General features: G+C 41.9%; 1 long non-coding RNA gene across 2 annotated transcripts in view; it reads left to right on the top strand.

The window, feature by feature from the left end:
- Positions 1 to 38: 38 nt before the first annotated feature.
- The window catches only part of LOC308471368, a 43,261-nt gene continuing 31,313 nt past the window's right edge, over positions 39 to 11,986 (top strand). Inside the window, exons 1-4 of one of the 2 annotated variants that reach the window (XR_013982924.1) lie at positions 39 to 210; positions 3,605 to 3,721; positions 5,607 to 5,729; positions 11,136 to 11,876. This is a non-coding gene — a long non-coding RNA (uncharacterized lncRNA). Of the gene's footprint in view, positions 211 to 3,604; positions 3,722 to 5,606; positions 5,730 to 11,135; positions 11,877 to 11,986 lie in introns of those variants that run through there. The other variant, XR_013982923.1, reaches the window with a different exon arrangement.

The following is an 11,986-nucleotide window of genomic DNA, read 5'->3' as shown; positions in this document are numbered from 1 at the left end:
GCGCGGGCTCCGCAATAGGAAAAGCGACGCGACGAAGGGGCTTCCCTCCCTCTACTCCCCAGCTGAGAGCAGGGAAGTGTCCCGTTGAGCAGGCTCGCCCGTGGCAGCTGCCGGCCCGTAGTTGCAAATGGCTTCCCTATACATTACCTAAAAGACATCTCTCCGTAAAAAAGCGGGCAAGCGCAGGAGATGAATAGGCAGGGGGCAAAAGTAGGTGAAATGTCGGGAATGGAATGGGATAGGGTTACAAATGCTAACTTTACGAGCCGTGTATTAAGGAGCCGTTCTCTCCGGCGGCCTTTTCTTGTGGCAGGTTGAATGCTTCTGCCGTGATAAATAGGCACCGGCGGCAGCTCCGCATCAGACGGAGCGCTCCGTACGGAAGAACAGGAGCTTCCAGAGCCCTGCAAACACATAGCTAGCTGGCTGGGCGGAGTCGCCATTTTCAAAGTTCTTCATTTTACGACACCCTTTTCCCTGCCTTTCTTACTTCCCGTCATCCCTTTTTCCTTCGTAAATACTGGCGGGAGTAAGCAGCTGGCGATACAGTGCTGCTGCTTTCTCCTATAGGCTGACGACTCCTGCCCTGCCTTGTTTTGTTACTAAGTACGTCGCAAGTGTTAGAATCATAAAGGCTCATCGGATCGGCTCTCCGTTTCCACTATTTTTATTCTTTCAAGCAGCTCAGTCCCCAACACTTCTTTCTTCACAAAAGACTTCTGCCCGTTTACTTTCTAGCATTCAGCATGCTTCACATCTATGGAGCAAGTAGACCTGAAGTGGAGAAACTCATGCTAAGAAAACAAAATACACTTGCTAACGTACAAAATAATCATACAGTGGTACCTCTGGATGCGAACGGGATCTGTTCCGGAGCCCCGTTAGCATCCTGAAAGAAACGCAACCCATGTGTGCGCGGGTCGCAATTCGCTGCTTCTGCACATGCACGTGACGTCATTTTGAGCGCATGCACGAGTGGTGAAACCTGGAAGTAACGCACTGTTACTTCTGGGTCACCATGGAGCGCAACCCGAAAATACTTAACCTGAAGCTACTTCAACCCAAGGTGTGACTGTATATTAAACATTGTTGCCATCAATTACTTTTTATGTTTGCTCCTAAGGTAGAGATGCCTTTTGCAAGCTTCAGCTACTTCACCACCAGCTGTGCCTGTTCCCCAGGAACCAGCTGTAATACATTATTTTGTAACTGTGGCATGGACTACTGCAGCGAAGTCCTCCTGGGACTGCCTTGGAAGACTATTCAGACATTTCAGCTGGTGCAGATCCTAAGAGCCAATCCAGATTTTTGAGTATGGGTGTTATGTGTTGTCTATAACACTTCCATCTACTTCCAAGAGAACAATGCCCCAAATTACCTGTCACTGGAGCCCTATTCCATGTGGTTGACAACTGTATGGGAGGGAGAGTAGGGACATGCCCTACTCTCAAGTTGTGATAAATGATATGAGGTAGGCAAAACCCCAGATGAGCCTAATTTGTCTGAAGCTAAATTCCATAGTGACTGAAGGCTTCCATAGCAAGATCTTACGCAGCAGCGCCTGCCTGCTCACCCTTAGGCAGTCCTACACATAAAGCATGGGATGGGTAGGTGAAGAATCCAGGGCTGACTGGGTGAGACTGAAGCCTGGGTACAGCTGACTTTTATAGCCAGGGAGCAGGCCAGAGGAAAGAAGCTTTCCTTCTAGACCACTCCCTAAACAGCACCCCAGGCTCACCCACGATTGACTGCAACCAGGCAAGCCCCAGCAGCCAGTGCAGCTGGTGAATGAGGAAATGATGTCCTTCCCTGGCTGCATCAAAGATGGAAGATTACCTCAGTGCCGCAACTACACACAACTGTGGACCACAACTGCTGCTCCCCTCCCCCACTCAAACTGGCAATAACCTAACCTGCTTTCCGTTATGCTGAGAATGAACTTAGAGTAGGAAATAATAATACAGTACTGGTATGGAATTCACATGTTTCATTTGGCTACACAATGAAAAAGTAGATATCTCACATTTTATTCAGTGGTTAAGGAAGGCTGGTACACCTAGCATTATCTATCCTCAAAATAAAATCAGGAGTTGAAAAAGGGCAGCAGCAGAAGGAACCAAGTGCTATTTAGGCAGTGATCCAACTTTCTTAACAAACAGACCATTTTTCTAGCATAGAGTTTGCAGTTTAATAACGTGCAGCTGCATTATGATTTAACTACGCAAGCCCTTAAGTACTGCTCTAGTGCCCATCCTTATTGCTTCAATCAGAAACTAAACAAACACTGTACGTGTATTAAGAGCCAACTTCTTCAGTCATACTGTACTTCAGAATAAAAACAGCCTCTTTATAATGTACCATTGTATGTTTTTTTAAAAAAAGTGTACCAAGAGCTCATTCAAAATAATTTGAACTTTGCCAATGGAACTGAAAGTTCATGTTTACTTTCATTTTAATGAATGAACCATTATTAATTACTTTTATTTCTACGAGTTTCCTTAAGTATGTGGTCTAGTTTTACGAACTTCAAAAAGGATTCCGTGTTCAAGTGAAAGTTTCCTGTTCCAGAGCATACACTTTGCTTTCTCTCTTTTTTTATATTCTGTCTTTTTAAAAAATATATATAATAATAATATTCTGCCTTTCTACCATCATAAACTGAGGGTGATGTAAGTACATTTACCATCCCAAACCTGCTCTACTTCAGCAAAGTTGCTTCATTATGTGTTTTTAAGCCATCATCCCTTAAGAACCCAAAGCAATCTTATCTGGCCTCCTGGCTAGAAGGTGTATCAAAAATACAGTAAAAAGTGTGGTCACATTTTCCCTCCTAAGGAAATGGAAGAATATTTTTAGCTTGTAAAAGAAGTCATATTTTGACTGTGTATATATTACCACTTATATGTTCCAGCATGCTTCCACTGTTGGTGTTTGACGCTGAATATACATGGCATTAGCTGCAATCCATATCTGTCCTGTAGCTTCTTGAGAAATACTGCTTTTGATGTATTTTCCCCAAAACCAGCTTCCAACTGATTAGAAAATGGAAACCACAGTTAACCTGAGGTGTGTACGTCAGAGACAGCCATTGAACATGTGCAGATGACAGCTTCAGTGATATAGAGTTCAGCACTGGGTGATGTGCATCGACTGAAGACATTCCCCCCCCTGGTCTGTACAGCAACGTGATGCTACTTGAAATGATGCGGTGAAGGGAGGGGGAGCAGGAAGACAACATCAAACTGTTTTTAGAGCCTAATGTGTTCATAGCCTTTAATGCTACATCTTTCCTTGTAGGCCTTGAGGCCTATTATTGTGTCATTTCATGGCAGCATGCTGTGTTTTTCCTTTTACATTTTAGTTTACATTTTGTTTTGTTTTAATTTCTTCCATCACAGATCTCCAATTACAACTGCATGCTTAGAGGAATTTTTCTCATTTCTATACATGTCAGAATTGTGAGAACAATCAGTACTGGGTAGCTTAGAGGCATGAAAGGGGTGTTTTCTTTGTTGAGATTTCACATGCTTGCAACTACAGTGGAATGCCTTCAGCATATTATCTGGCAGCACTCTTCAAAACAATATATATTTATATTCCTCAGAACCCGCCTTGTTTGCAAGGAGGCCTGGACTGACATCATGCTCTGGCTTAGAAGACAGAGCCTCAGCTTGTCTCATTTTCCAAAGCCTTCATCACTGGCTATGATAGGAATCTTAATGTATGTATATTATTATTATTTGCCAGAATTGCAAAATTTGAAGGCATCCCCTTCTGAAATGAACCATGCTAAAAAGAGGCTAATTGATGCAGACATCTTCTTCTTTTGTACTTGGCAATTTAAAAGTTTGAGACGTTTTAAAATGGGGAAATGAAGAAATGCATACAGTATTGTATTTATTTATTTTATCTGCAGACTATTATATGTTTAAATAATTGCATCATATACTTAGGAGCAGCTAGAGATATGACGGGCCAGAGCCCTCCCACCCCCACATACTTCCCCCTTCTCATCCTATCCCTACACATCTCTAGCAAGTAATAAGAAACAGTTTACCAAAAAAAAGGCAAATAGTGTTTTTTGTTTCAAATAATGTTTTATTATTATTTCAAACTAACCCAACAGGCGTCTGCTTCCTGACTGTTTGATTACTTACTCTTTTCTTATATTCGTTTTCTGTAAAAACTCACCCTTAAAATAATTTCTATTTTCTGTTATTAATTCAAAAGTAACAAACTCTTACTTATAAGCAGCCAGGAAAGCTGGGGGGGAGGCAGAGAAAAGGAGAAATGTGTTACAGTACACTGACTTGCACATCTACAAAATCCCGTCTGAAAGTCCATGGAGTTCTTCTGCACAAATCTGACTTGAATGCTGCATATCCGTTCAATTATTATGCATTAGCTCCCTCTTGTGGCAGTTCTACACATTTCTTCGTTATACTGAATTTTGTGCATAAAATACTGGGCAGCAAGATTTGAGCTTTGCTGTTCTGTGAGTTTAGGGTTGCTTTTCCCATTCCTCTTTCATTTGTTTAATCTATTCCTTAATGTATTTATTGTGAAGGAAAGGTAGGGCTGCCACATGGCCTGAATTTCCTCCAGTCTGTTTTCTGGTACTCCTTGGACACAGTCAGTGCTCAAGTGAAAAACAACAGGGCTTCCTATTTTACACAACTGTTAAATGTGCAAGAACCCTGCCCTCCCCACACTGGGGAGCCAGTGTGGTGTAGTGGTTAAGAGCAGTAGACTTGTAATCTGGTGGACTGGGTTCGCGTCTCCGCTCCTCCATGTGCAGCTGCTGGGTGACCTTGTGCTAGTCACACTTCTCTGAAGTCTCTCAGCCCCACTCACCTCACAGAGTGTTTGTTGTGGGGGAGGAAGGGAAAGGAGAATGTTAGCCACTTTAAGACTCCTTAGGGTAGTGATAAAGCAGGATATCAAATCGAAACTCTTCTTTTCACCAGGCCAATCTAGGTGTATTCCAGTGACAGTAAACTCAGCCAAGACAATCTCTGTTTCAGCCTTTGCAGTTCCTGATACAAGCATTTATGCTGGTTAAATATTGAAGTAATATTAATACCTTTGATTTAAGTGATAGGAATTAATTTTAGAAAATTTTAGAAAGATCGCCAGGATGAACACTGCAAGACTAGTGTGACTGGTGTGTAGGTCACTTTAAACTGAAAATCCAGTCCTAGCTAGCGGACAGCCAAGGAATATGATTTGGACCCATGGCGGTTGTATAGCAAAAAGAAAAAAGTATCTAAGACAATCATTTGCAACTGTGAAATAAACTGCAAATAAATATGCTATTTCCAGTAACATTTTAAGAAACATTTAATATGAAGTCACAAGCCTTATTTCAAACACTTATTAGTAGCTGTATACTACTAAGTATATCAGCAGTTATAACTAAACTAAAGGTTCTGTTAATACTACGGGTGTGCAGCAGATTTGAATGAATCTTGAAGCAGATAGTTCAGAGGGATTCTGGGCTTGTTCAAGGCACACAGAAATCAAGTAGGGACCTCCAAAGCACTTAGTGACTGCACTTTGGGTTGACAGTGGACACCAGACCATATTTATTGTAAATTTGCCTACAGGTGTGTGAGACAGTGCTGGAGCTGTGACAAACACAAGGCCCACATTCCTAGAACTAGCCAAATCTGTAAAAGAATGGAAGCTGGAAAGTCCATCAACACATGAAAGCAATAGATTACTAAAATGTGAGTAGTAACAATGAGCAACTTTCCTATTATTTACAGTGGAAGTAGATCACAGACCAGACGGTGATGAAATGTAAGATTTGTTTATTTTTAATAGATTTTTCCAAGTGTGAAATTTCCTGGTTTTAGATGTATGGTTTGTTTTTTATTCTTAAATTGTATTTGGAGCCATGATTCATGGAAATGGGACTGTATACGATTTGTTTAAGATTTATTGTAATGGCTAGTGACAAATGGCTTGATACGTTTTCTAATGAAAAAAAAATGAAAACAGTGTTTTTAGAAAATTATTAATTCCCGTAAGGAAAAGAGCTGTATGACACTTTAAAGACCAAGTAATTTATTGCAGTATGAGCTTTCATAAAATGAAGATTACTTCCTCAGACAGTGAAGGTGTTGGAAATACATTATATACGCACAGAGGAAAACTCTTTTGCAAGGTGAGATTAAAAGATAAAGGAAGACATTGAGAAAGCTTATATATGCGATGGAATTCAGCGTCACACTTTGATGAACATTCTGTCTGCTCAAGCGTTTCAACCTGCCAGACTGAGTGGTCACTCCCCCCTGCCCCACCCCAGCTTGCTGTTCAGCACACACCCATGAGCCAATTTTGGGGGTGCACAGGGTTGGGGGGGGGGAGTCCTGCAATGCAAGCGCAACTCCTTGTGCAGGACTTCTGATAGGGCTCTTTAGGTGAATCATGCCAATAATATTTGGACTCATGCAGATGGCATTCAGCATTCATCCTGATTTGCTTGCACAAAGTTAACACGGTGATTGGACTATGTCTGATCTTTATTGAGCATTTCTCCTGATTTTTTAATGGGGTGCTCATATGAGCATTGATCCAGCAGTCATCCTGGCTTGCTTACAAGGTGTTTGTACATATTCCTGTTAATTATTCAAACATTCCACTTACATTGCTTACATAGCCAAAAGAGCAACAGCAATGGGCAAGAGTGAGGTATCAGGATATTTTGGTGACTTGCACAACATGTAGAAGTATGGGTGGGGGAAAAACACCTATAGGAGAAGAAAATGTAAGAGGAGAGGAGAACCCTCCCCACAAAAACATACCAGTAGGGATTGAGAATGCTTAGTGCCCACTCAATACTGAGCAACTGTTGAGTGGTGGAGGGACAGACTGAAACACAGAATGGGAAGAGTGGCTGCAGAAGGATGGCAGAGGAACAAAAGCATAGGCACCCACCCACCCACTCACTTTCCCACCAGCCTGCACCCTCCCTGGACTGGAACACTGGACAGCAGCACTGCACACTGCAGTGTGTTGCTGCAGATCCCACTTGTCCTGCCTAAAGTTCATTCACCTGCACATCTTCCATTCTGCCTCCAAGGTTGATAAGGAATAGAGGATATAACAGCCCCATTCCCTAGTTTTCTTCACATATTCTGCATTGCACATGGGGCAGGACCATGGCAGCTGGCCACACCCACAACATCTGTGTGCTCAGCTAGTCAAAGGAAAGGGACATGTATTCACAGATGGTTTGTAACAATTACAATCCTTACTTACTAATTCAGCCAAATTTCATTAGCGGGGATTTACTCAGGGATGTCATCAGCAGTCGGAGTGGTTCTGACCCGCTCTGTGCATGCAGCTGAGTGTCTCAGAGGAAGAGCTAATATATGCTAACACTACATTAGGATTGAGTACCACTCAACAGTTCCAACAGCAAAGACTGCTGCTCTCACTGAAGATTTTAGTGCCAACAGAAGGTAGATAATTACCACCTTGATATGCAACTTCCATCTTAACAGTGTTTAGTCTAATATATCATTTACTTGTATTACTAAGACAGCAGTAGCTATTGCTAACATATGATAATTTAAGGTTGGAATCACTTAGTTCACAGACTGTGAAAAACAAATTACTCTTTGAAGAAATTCTATTCATACATTCCACCCATGAGAAGCCCCCCTCTCTATATTTGAAAGATTATGCCATCTTTAAGCCATCGTGAGATTATTAGCAATAGCAGAGCTAGCTATATGAAAGCACAGTAGTTTATATAAATAGCCGAGGGTGGCCAATGTAGCTTTATTTTGGTTTTTGCAGGAGTCCACAAGCTCAAACTACCACTCCATGTGGCCTCTACATACAGAGTGCAATTATGGCTGGTTTTATGCTAGTCAACATGACCTGAACATTAGTTAAGTGTGAAAAATTCAGCAAATACATCCATATATTTATTTCAAATAGGATCATATGGGTCTGTTTCGCCTGTCTTTGAAACCCTTTTGTTTATTCAGTCAGCAACGTAGAAGTTTTCATTTTTGGAAAACATTTAAAAGCAAATAAAGCCCTTCCAATGTTTTTCAGGGCAAATGTTTCCTAGGCCTTCTGATTACCAAAGTATTACTCAATGTTGGCAAGCAATTAAAGATACAACCCTCTTGTAGGGGCTATGTTCATTATCCTTATAATTCCTTACCGGATCCATTTAAGAAATGCATAACGTCTAGCAACTACTCCATAAGGGATAGATGCATTTTATGTGGAATCTAACGTAGCGCTGTGTCATGCAGGTGTGCAGGGGATGAGGTCTGCTCATGCAGTAGTACTTTCCTCCCTCTCCTCCCGCTATGCACCTCCTAAATGTGTGCTATGGGCCCCCCACCTACTCTCCAGAGAAGATTTAGAGGGTGCAGAGGAAAACTCATTACATGAGCGGACCTTGTTCCACATACACAACAACGTGTTTGAATCCTGCCCTTTATGCATTTTACTACCCATTAACTTAGTTTGGAGAGGCCCTTTTGGAGCGCTTTGCAATCCTTTTTGTTTTAATGACCCTCACTGCTCATCCCTAACTCAATATTGTTTATGAACCAATTAAAAAAACACAGGTACCAATACCAATCCTTGGGGGAAACTACTTTCTACATGGGAGAACTGTCCTTCCTGTTATGTAGCCAGTTCCTGATCCCTAAGAGGACCTCCCCACTTACCTAGGGAGTATGTCCAACTGAAATGAAAATGGCTTTACTTCTGAATTCACTTGTCCTCTTAGAAGAGAAAGGACACAATCATTTTCAACTGTGTGTCAGCATTTGATAGCTGTAGTCTTGTAGGGTGTTGGATAGATTCATCAATATAGATTCCTCAGTTTTTTTCTTGAATTCTTTTTGCACCAAGTTGCACTTCAGTGGTAAGGCTGAACATTATGACCATTAATTCTGCCTGATATTTTGTGGCTCTTTCGCTTGCGACCAAGCTACTCAGAATCAATGGCTAAACTGAGAATTGTACTCATTCTGTTCAGCATGTGGTGTAGGCCTTCACAACCCTAAGCCACAAGAGAGCATTGCAGCTATTTGCATCTTTCCCAGATCATCTTCCCCTCCCCCCTTTTTAAACTTGGGTATCTTTTCCGTAAATCACTTTCTGATCAAAAGCACAGGATCTTGGAAGACATCCATGCAAGTTATTGGAACAGGATGCTGCAGCACATTCTTATCACTGTGGGTTGCTTCATTGTGCTTTTGAGCCAAAAGCCTGATCCAATTTTTACACACTTTTATGCAATGCTATGTGAAGCTCTGCCAGCGCAACTTGTATTCTTCTGCAAGCCAGGATTCCTGAATGCTCTCATCTACTTCCCTGATGCTAAGCAGGCTCGTGCATGCACGAGCTAATGGAGCAGACTTCACAGAATTTTAATCTTTAAGCTCATAAGTTCTTTTGACAGCTCTATTCACTTTTGCCTAGTAAATATGAAGGGTGCTTCCATTTTCACATAGCACTTCCATCACTGACCAATTGAGAGGATCATAAGTGAGTTCTGTTTGCTGCTTCAAAAATGGATGAACAGAGTATGGCTACAGGGCTCCTTTGAGACAAAGGGTGGGATTAAATTTAAGATGTCGATTAAAAAAAATTAGTAATTCTCTTTTCTTCCCAGTTCAGGATTAACAACGAATTTATAAACACTGCAACTTTCGCTTGGCATCCCACTTACAAACAGCCCCATCCAAATCTTGGCATTGTTGATTCTGTATATCTGTATTTAGCATGTGTTTTCCATTAAGACTTATATCAAAGTAGTTTCTAGTGCAAAGAGCATGGTACCTGTTCTATACAAGCTAGTGTGCATTTATAGGTAAAAAGATTTCCCCAGCTCAGTTACCTGTACAAGGTATTGCAGATCATTTCTACATGCTTAAGGAAACAATGCTGAATATACTTTTGGGCTTTGCCTTTAGCGTGGAGCATGCTGAACTGAGATTTCGACAAACCTATTAGCAAGCAGAGTTTGCATCCATTAAAATAAATGAATCCACAATGGAATAGCACTAAAAAGGCACTTTCTTGACTCACACCTGGCTTCCAGTTCCGCTTTCCCTTAATGGGGGCAGCCCCCATGACAGCAGAAGATAGTTGGCGAAGGAAAAACAATGATGATTGAGGGTAATCATGCTTGCAAATTCCTCCCAAGGGACAGAAGGAATGGGGCTTTACTCACAGTCCATATCGGTACCTGGCGCTCGCTCCAGCATGGAATGTGGGGGCAGGGAGGCACTGAGTGCAAAAGCACTTTGCCTGGTGAAAACCCTCCAATGTTGCCATTAAGAAGCAGAGATTCTACTGTTAATTAGAACTTAATTGGAGTAAAGTACAGTGGTGCCTCGCAAGACGAAAATAATCCGTTCCGCGAGTCTCTTCGTCTAGCGGTTTTTTCGTCTTGCGAAGCAACCCTATTAGCGGATTAGCGCTATTAGCGGTTTAGCGGCTAGTAAAGGCTTAGCGGCTTAGCGGCTAAAAGGCTATTAGCGGCTTAGAAAAGGGGGGGGAGCGAAAAAAATCGCAAGACTCGCAAGACGTTTTCGTCTTGCGAAGCAAGCCCATAGGGAAATTCGTCTTGCGAAGCACATCGAAAAACGGAAAACCCTTTCGTCTAGCAGGTTTTTCGTCTTGTGAGACATTCGTCTTGTGGGGCACCACTGTACAGCCACATGCTAAAAGAGATGAGATCACAAACTGCGGAACAAACCAACTGCAAGGACTTTAAGGTTTGAACTTGAGATAAGACTTCATTTGGTGCAAAAGACGGTGGGGAGGAGGGGAGCCTACAGTTTCTTTATTTAAAGTTTTCTTCTCTACATTTATGATTCTGCAACCCTCCTCTGAATGTTAGTTCAAATTATATTTGTACAAGTGAGGATGGAAGAAATTGGATTTTAAATATGGAATATAACACCAAACGGAACTGTTTGTGTAACAAAAAGGAGAAAGGGGGGGAAGCTGTATTTTGCAAAAGGTGTATGACGGAAACTTAGAGCTGACTCTTCCCCATCCTATATTATTTACAAAGTGAACTTAATAATGCTAAGAGGACTTGGAATTTAATTTAATTGGAAGTATAATTGCTCATATATCTTCAGTTGGAAGGAAGGATGAAAGGAGTCTATGAGCTGCCAAGGAACTGATAAGGTTCTTCACTGAGTCATCTGCAGTTCGACAGACTGCTCTCCTTCCCAGGCTGAGAAGAAAAATGGTGACAACAGTTTATTTACTGGGACAGAGCGACTATTGCATCTGTTGTTAAAGTTCTCTGTCCAAAAAACCCGACTATAATAATTGGCCAGAAGGAGCCTGAGTTTCACTTTCTATCTCTTCTTTCTGGTGTGCTGTTCTGTACATAGTACACTTAGTGTTAAGGTTTAGACTTATTATAAGTATTGTAAGTTTAAGTTAAGTCTGCTGCAACTGGATTTCTTATGGACAGTGCCAATCCTGGGTGTACTGGATTTGTGATCATTATGCTCATTTGCCTTCAGCAGCAGTAAAGCTCTGCTGGATTAAATACAATTGCCTGTGGTCTATTTTGGGGGATCCTGCAATGTGTTTAAGTTTTTACTCTGCTAACTAGGAGCGTCTCCACCCCCATCGTTCAGCCCGGACACTGAGATCTAGCGCCGAGGGCCTTCTGGCGGTTCCCTCATTGCGAGAAGTGAGGCTACAGGGAACCAGACAGAGGGCCTTCTCAGTAGTGGCGCCTGCGCTGTGGAACGCCCTCCCGTCAGATGTCAAGGAGATAAACAACTACCTGACATTCAGAAGACATCTTAAGGCAGCCTTGTTCAGGGAAGTTTTTAATATGTAATGCTGTACTGTTTTTAACACTTGATTGGGAGCCGCCCAGAGTGGCTGGGGAAACTCAGCCAGATGGGCGGGGTATAAATAATAAATTATTATGATTATTATTATTATTAGCTATACATTGGAGTTCTGC

This window comes from Podarcis pityusensis (genome assembly GCF_964106645.2).
Source record: "Podarcis pityusensis genome assembly, chromosome: 2".
Classification (NCBI taxonomy): Eukaryota; Metazoa; Chordata; class Lepidosauria; order Squamata; family Lacertidae; genus Podarcis; species Podarcis pityusensis.
The sequence above is the reverse complement of the archived record's forward strand: the minus strand, read 5'-3'. Positions and strand labels throughout refer to the sequence as shown.